Raw genomic sequence first — 7,545 nt, forward strand, 5'->3', positions numbered from 1 at the left:
TACACACATCCTCATCCCTTATACTTAAATACACCTAATTTCCACCCTTTGGGGAGGCAGATTTGAGAAATTTTCTCCCACCTTCTTGCTTGGCACCCTGCAATAAAACCCTTTTTCTCTATCACAAAACCAGCATCGGTGTTTGGCTTCGTGTACATTGAGCAATGGGCCCTTGTCCAGTAACAAAAACGATGGTGTAGTGAAGACCGTGTCTGTGGTCTCCCACGAAAATGTAAGAGGTCTCCAGTCTCTGACCCCCTAAGCTATTTCACCAGGCAGGCACTACTAGAATGGGACTTTTCCAGGGCTAAGGAGCAACAAAGTTAAGATGACAAAGGTCCCCTTTGGGCAGCAACCTCTTGTGACAACTCCCTTGGCATTGGTGGACAGAGTGCTGCTTACAACCTCTTGCTTCAGAACCCTGGTCTATTCAATTGGCCAGCAAGGTATATCCAAGTAAGTGTTCTCTCTGAATGGTGGAGACAAACAGAATGTTCTCGCTGGTCACAGGATCAAGCTCTTGGCACATAGAACAAGATGAAAGGAAAAACTTCATCTGTTTTTTTCGTTGTTGTTTTGTTTTGTTTTGTTTTTTACAAGGGGAACCCACATCAAAGTTTGTCCAAACAGACCCCAGTTGGAGAAGAATCGTGAACACACCAGTCTATGAGCCCGACTTGAACAGCAGGCTGGTAAGGCCCAGGGTGACATTCTTTCCCCTTAGTGACTCCTATTTATGACAGATGATACGAGATAAGGGAAAGCATTGACCACCTCAGGAAGGACATGATTAGTCAAACCAAGACTATTCTACCAAATTTACTAGATTTTCCAAGTCCAAGCAACCGATTCCACAAATATTTTCTCCAGCTGATCTAAATTTAGAAAGAGAAAAAGGACTCTCACCACTTGCAGGTACATTAGTTACCCCCCCCACCCCCCTACCCCCTTTCAGCTGCAGTTCTGTTCAGCCAGGGACATTCACCCTGCCCATCACACCAAGTTTTGCAGAGGCAAAATATTTCTGTACTCTTCAACATTCTCCTAGTGGCCTAAGAGTTAAATTGCCGTAAGATAGATTAACAGGAGAAAGAAGCAGAATTTTGTGTGTACAGAGGCCAGATATTAAAAGTGAGACTCAAATGACTAACACAGGCTGCTGAGAGTCCACACCCTGACACCACCTCTCCTGCACTCGCCCTGTTACAGGCTCCTGGCTCACCTGACCTGTCCAGTGCAGTGCGTGTGCGGTCAGCTCCACTCCAGCCCCTCGGGGTTGCCGGGGCCCTGCAGCTCTGGGGAGCCACGGCCCACTCCCAGACACCCGCATGGGTTTAGTGGGGATGGGACCAGCCCCAAACATCACCCTGAGGTAGCAGCTACAATCTGGGGACAGTCCCTCCACATTTGAACTTGCTGTCCGAGTGGATCCAAGGCTTTTCCTTCCCTCAAGGCTCTCAACAGTCTCTTATTAGATGATAACTGGAAAGCACTCCTGGCCCTGAACTGCAGCAGTCCAGTGACCTCAAGCTCTGCCTCGGAGGGGACAGTGCCTGTGGGGAAGGATAGGGATTGCAAGTACCCACATATCTTGTCCTTAAGAGCCACTCTTCTAATCCAGCCTCCCAAGACCAGCACTCTGTTGCAGGTCCCTGGCTACACGTGCAGTTCATACCCCCGAGGCAGGTGAGGACCTCCAAGGAAAGGAAGTGGTACCAGACACCAGTACCTGCCTAGGCTACAGTGTGGAGTGTGCCCACCATGAAATAGCACCCTGGGGCCGCAGCGGCAAACTGGCCACCATCACTCCCCATTTGCACTTCCTGCCTGCAGGGGTTCTGGGCTGCTCCAGCCACCAGGATTCCCAGGTGCCTCTTATTAGGTAACACCCCTTGAGAAAGCCCCGCCCCACCCAGGCAAGGCAGTCAGGTATCCTCCAGCTTGGTCTTCAAAGGAAGCCCGATATTTGCTTAAGTTACAGTCTGAACTGAGGCACATGCCTTTGTCCACCCCATCCTATTCCTTGACATGGCCCACCTGGATCCATACCCTTCCCCAGGTTCCTGGCTACCTTGAACTACTTTGACCTTGTGCAGGCAGTTCATGTCCCCTCAGATGGCCTGAAGCAGCTGGGCCCCTCCAGACTAATGGGGCAGGGCCCAGCCCCCAAATCATGAGGAAGCAGAAGCTGCAGATTGGCCACCATCAGTCTTGATTTGAACTTGCTGCCTGTAAGTGTTCCAGGGTTTGCCAACAACCAGGACTCCCAGGTATCTCTTATTCGATGATAGATACCCAAGCTAGCCTGCTCAGCCTTGCCCTAAGACAGGAGGGCAGTATCCTCGGATACTGGCTCCTGAAGCTGGGGCCAGTATCCAACCACCTGCATAGCCTCAGGGACAAAGGAGCCCAACTCTGAAAATCTTTCCAAGTCAGCAGCTTTAACTTGCTCCAAGTTGCCCTCAAATTGTTCTGAAACAGCCATAGAAAGGGGCAAAAGTCCATCCTCATGTTGACTCACTGCATGCTGAAGTCCTGGGCTTCTGCGTCCATCAAAGTTCCCAGGAGTCTCTTATGGTAGGATAACCCTGCCAGCCCATTGATCTAGCCGTGCAAGGGAGTCCAGACTCCTCAAAGTCTGACTTCACCGGAATATGCATGTTCATCTCAATTACAATCGTGTAGGTTGGGGCTTGGAATTAGGCAGATGACTTGTAACCCCAAGAGCCTGTTCCTATGAACCCTACTACTTACAAGACTTGCTCTGGTCCTGGTCTCTGGCTACCTTGACCTGCACGGACCACACATACACAGCACATATCCTGTAAGCCGGCTGCTGGCAGACCTGGTACTCCAAGCCTGTGAAAATCTAGCCAGGCCCCAACCACCCGCAGAGCCTCCGGCATGGACGGAGCCCACCTTTCAAAAAAAAATCACACTGAGCCCATAGCTACAATGGTTGACAGACACCCCCATGTGGCCTTGCTGCCTGAGGGGTCCCAGGTTTAACCAGCAAATATTTCCAGGTGTCTTTTATTGGAGGGGACCCTGGCCCTGCTGCTGGGCCCCACCCTGGCAAGGCAGTTCAGATATAGCCTGTCCCTGTGACCTGGCCTCACAGGGCACTTGTATTTTTCCAGATCCCTGACTGCCCTGGCCTGTGCACATGCAGTACATACCCCATCAGCTGCCCTTTGGCCGCTGGGCCCTCCTGGCCCGTGGAGCAAATGTCCAGAGCCAGCCACTGGCATAGCCTCAAAAATGGAGAGAGCCAGCTCCCCGAAAATCAAAAATCACTCTGAGCTGCTGAAATGAGAGACAGTCCTTTGTGGCCTTACTGTCTCCTGAGGTCCGAGTTTCTGCCTCCACCACCGTTCCCCGGTGTCTCTCATTGGGGGGGTACTCCAGATCTCTCAAGGACTGCCTTCGGTGAGAATACGAACAATGCCGTAGGGCAGGGTTTGGAATTAGGCAGATGCTTTGTAATTTTAAGAACCTGCTCCCCTGACCTGACATCTCCAGATGCTCGCCCTGTTCCAGGTCTCCAGCTTCCCTGACCTACACCCGCAGCCACACACACATCCTGTAAGCCAATCTTTTTTTTTTTTTTTTTTTTTATTTAAAGATTTTATTTATTTGAGAGAGAGACAGTGAGAGAGAGCATGAGCAAGGAGAAGGTCAGAGAGCAAAGCAGACTCCCCATGGAGCTGGGAGCCCGATGCGGGACTCGATCCCGGGACTCTGGGATCATGACCTGGGCCGGAGGCAGTCGTCCAACCAACTGAGCCACCCAGGCGTCCCCTGTAAGCCAATCTTGGGCAGACCCAGTCCTCAGAGCCTGTGAAACGCTGGCCAGGCCCCCACCACTTACATAGTGACCGGCGAGAAGGGAGCTCACCTTATGAAAATTGCTTCTAGTGGACCCCTACTAATGGGAGACAGTTCCCGTGTGGACGTGACTCTGGATGGGGTCTTGAGCTTCTTTAGGAACCAGGATCCCCCGATGTCTCCAAATGGAAGACAACCCGTCCTATGGGTCTGGTTCTTCCCAAGCGAGGCTGTTGAAAAACCTCCAAGTCTTCCCTGTTCTAGATCCCAGGCCAATTTAACCTGGGAGGGAGAACCGCGCATGCGCTGTTGGCACGCCACTGTCGGCCTTGGGCTGCAGGGGGCACTCCAGGCCTGTGGAACCCCAGCCTGAACTCAGGCACCTGAATGACCTCAGGATGGAGGGAGCCCCACCCCCTGATAATCCTTGTGAGGAAGCAATCTGCATTGCTTCCATTTGCATTGGCTTCCTGATGGGTTTGCCAACAATCAAGACTCCCAGGTATCTCTTATTAGATGATAGGATACCCAGGCTGGCCTACTCAGCTTTGCCCTAAGACAGGAGGGCAGTATCCAACCACCTACATAGCCTCCAGGACAAAGGAGGCCAACCCTGAAAATCTTTCTAAGGCAGCAGCCTTAGATACCCTGATGAGGTGTCAAGCTTCTCAACCATCCTGGCTCCTCAGGTGTTTCTTGGGGGTCCTCCAGTCATCTAACCTAGCCCTGCCCAGGCAAGGCCGATCTTATTTCTGCAGCTCCGCCTTCAGGGGGAATATATGCATTTGTGGAGCTTAAACCTTGGAATTAGGCAGATGCCAGGTTCCCTAATGACCGCCTCCTGTGACTGGCCTCACCGGACATTGCTCAGGTCAAGGTCCCTGACCGCCCTGACCTGCATGGCCCACATATATGTGGTCTACACCATGTCAGCCAGCCCTTGGCTTTTGGGGCCCTCAGAGGCCTGCAGAGCTCAAGCCGGTCCTCAAATACTTCCTAGCTGCCGGGGTGTGGAGAGCCTGAAATCCTTCCTGAGGCTTCAGCTTGACCTGTTGACAGCTCATTCCCATTGGAAGCAGCTGCCCAGTGGGCTTCTCCAGAATCAAGGATCCCAGGTGTCTCTTATTACACATTTCTCAGCCACCCCTTCCTGCCCCACTGAGGCAAGGCACTGTCTATTCTTCCAGCTCTTCCTTCAGGGAGAATATGTGCCATTTTGTCTGTTAAGCCTTGATATACCAGATGCTCGGGATCCCAGCTGCCCCGTCCTACGACCCAGCTTCAGCCAACATCGCCCAGTTCCAAGTCCCTGGTTACACTGGCTACTCGGACTCACGGGGCCTGTGCTTCCATGGTCCATATTCTGTCAGTTGGCTTCCGGCTGTCACGGCCTTCTATGCCTGTGGAGGTCAGGTGCGGGTCCCCATACGCCTGCTGGCTTGCAGGGTAGACAGAGCCCACCCCCCTACTAAAATCATGCTGGGGCTCCAGCTTCAACTAGAGGCAGCAAGGCCCATTTGGACCAGCTGCCTGATGGGCGTTTGGCTTCTCCAGCAACCAGGGGGCGTCTCTTACTGGAAGAAGCACAGCCTCTGTACGACCCACGCAGGGCAAGGCAATCAGGACGACTTTAGCTAGGCCTGCAGAGGGAATATTTACATTTGCATAGGTTGGGGCTGAGAATTAGATTTTTTGTACCCCAAGAGCATGTTCCTGGGACCAGGTATCTCTGGACGCTTGTCCTCCTTTTCCAGGTCTCTGGCTACCCTTACCTCGGAGACGTGCACACGGACAGTATGTACCCCAAAAGCCGGCTTTGGATAGACCTTGCCCTCCGAGCTTGTGAAATTTAGGCCTCCACTGCCAGCATCACCCCTGGTGGAGAGCGAGCCCACCTTTTGAAAATCGCTCTGAGCCCATAGGTGTGAAAGGGTGACAGGCGGTCATCATGCAGACTTGCTGCCTGTGGGCTACAGGCCTTCTGGGGGAATCAGGACTCCCCTGGGTCTCCATACCACAGGCCACTTCCTAGTAAGGCAGTTGAAAAACCTCCAGCTCTGCTTCTGGGGGCATATTCCATAATGTAGGTAGGCCTTGTCCATTAGGCCAATACCCCGTACCCCCACTAGCTCTTCTCTGTGATGCTCATCAACTGCGGTGGCCCTGTTGCAAGTCTCCTTTTGGCCTCAACTGCCAGACCTGCTCACGCAGACTCTGTACTCTGCCACCGGGCCTTGGGTGGCAGGGGCAACCCAATGACCTCAATATCCTCCGGGTAGAAGGAGCCCACCCCTGGGAAGTCTTTCTGAGGCCATAACTTTAACCTGGCAACAGGGTCCTCATGTGGACCGACTGTCTGATGGGGTCTTGATCTTTATCAACAACCGGGGGCCCCCAGGTATCTCTTATTCAAGACTGCCCTGGTCAGCACTCCCGGCCCTACTCTGCCAATGCAGTGCAGATTCCCCCAGCTCTGCCCCTAATGTGCACATTTGTGTCGATCAGGCCTTGGAATTGGATGTCATTGCTCAGGTTTTATTTCTTTTTATTTTTTAGTCTGACTTCCTAGGAGTCATTCCTGAGTCAGCTTAACTTAATTACATCAACCCAAAATGGGTCAGAGGTCATGCTTAAACATATCGACCTGCTAAACATCCTATGTTTTGTCTCTGAAACTCTGTGTGGTTTAGGAAGTGCTTTCAACATTCAGGGAGTGTGCAAGTCTGCTCCATGTTCAACCAGGAACAAGCAGCTCCCAGGACCCTCTCTGATTTCTCTGATCGGGCACAACTCTTGTATGTCAAGGGACTTCTGGACCACCAGCAGGAAGTATTATCTTAGTGGGGTCCTTTTGGTCTTTTTCCTCCAAATTTCCCTGTTAAATTTCCGGCCAGGCTGCCATTTTGTTTCTTGCCCCAACAGTATCCCGTAGAGACTTAGACTTCCTGGACTGTTTCCCACTGTAATCTCTATTGTGTTCACCAGTGTCATTGGCTGTGGATGTTTTCCAAGATCTTCTTTAATGTCATTCTACTCGAGCAGGACAGCAGAGCTGCTGGTCATAATGCCTGCCTACTCACGTGAGCCACAGAGCGGGGCAGAGGTCAGAGAAGGAAGGGAGCAGCCACTCTTTTTTAGTGAGACTTACGGAGATTTCCTTTCATAAGCATTTCTTGACAGTATGTTCTTTGGCCAAATTATAGAAACTATAAATGGTTTTGGTTTTTCAAAATAATTTTGTCCAGCATTATTTCTGTCTTTTGAAGAGGGGATCTACCACAACCCTGTCCTAGCCATTCTTGCCAGTCCCACGTAAAGGAGTTTGAAATACACTTTGTTCAAAATTTCAGGAAACATTATTTGACATAATTATTCTTGACTACACTTAAACAATATCTACAAACCTATAATAACTATTAAGAGGGAACCTAATTCTTAGTGCCAGTTTGAAGAGGAATTTATAATAACTAAAGCTGGACATGGCTTTAGAATGAGGACGGACGAGCTACACTTGGTTGCCTTCTGAAACAGTTGACCTCCTGGCTATCGAGGAGAGAGACAAGAGCTTCATTTCTCCTCCTCAGGGGTCCATTTCTGAATGCTTCAAATTCAGAAACTTTGTGAGGGCAGCAAGGAAGTTGCAAACCTATTATCCTGCTCAAATAAATATCAATAGGGGAATTTAGAGTCTTGATGTGAAAACACGAATAAGACACT

General features: G+C 51.1%; 1 long non-coding RNA gene across 1 annotated transcript in view; it reads left to right on the top strand.

The window, feature by feature from the left end:
• LOC116576412 overlaps nucleotides 1-6,164 on the top strand; it is a 51,716-nt gene extending 45,552 nt beyond the window's left edge. The window contains exons 2-3 of the long non-coding RNA XR_004280144.1: nucleotides 601-692; nucleotides 5,583-6,164. This is a non-coding gene — a long non-coding RNA (uncharacterized LOC116576412). The remainder of the gene's footprint in view (nucleotides 1-600; nucleotides 693-5,582) is intronic.
• The last annotated feature ends 1,381 nt before the right edge of the window (nucleotides 6,165-7,545 follow it).

The sequence above is a fragment of the Mustela erminea genome, chromosome 17, assembly GCF_009829155.1.
Source record: "Mustela erminea isolate mMusErm1 chromosome 17, mMusErm1.Pri, whole genome shotgun sequence".
NCBI lineage: Eukaryota > Metazoa > Chordata > Mammalia > Carnivora > Mustelidae > Mustela > Mustela erminea.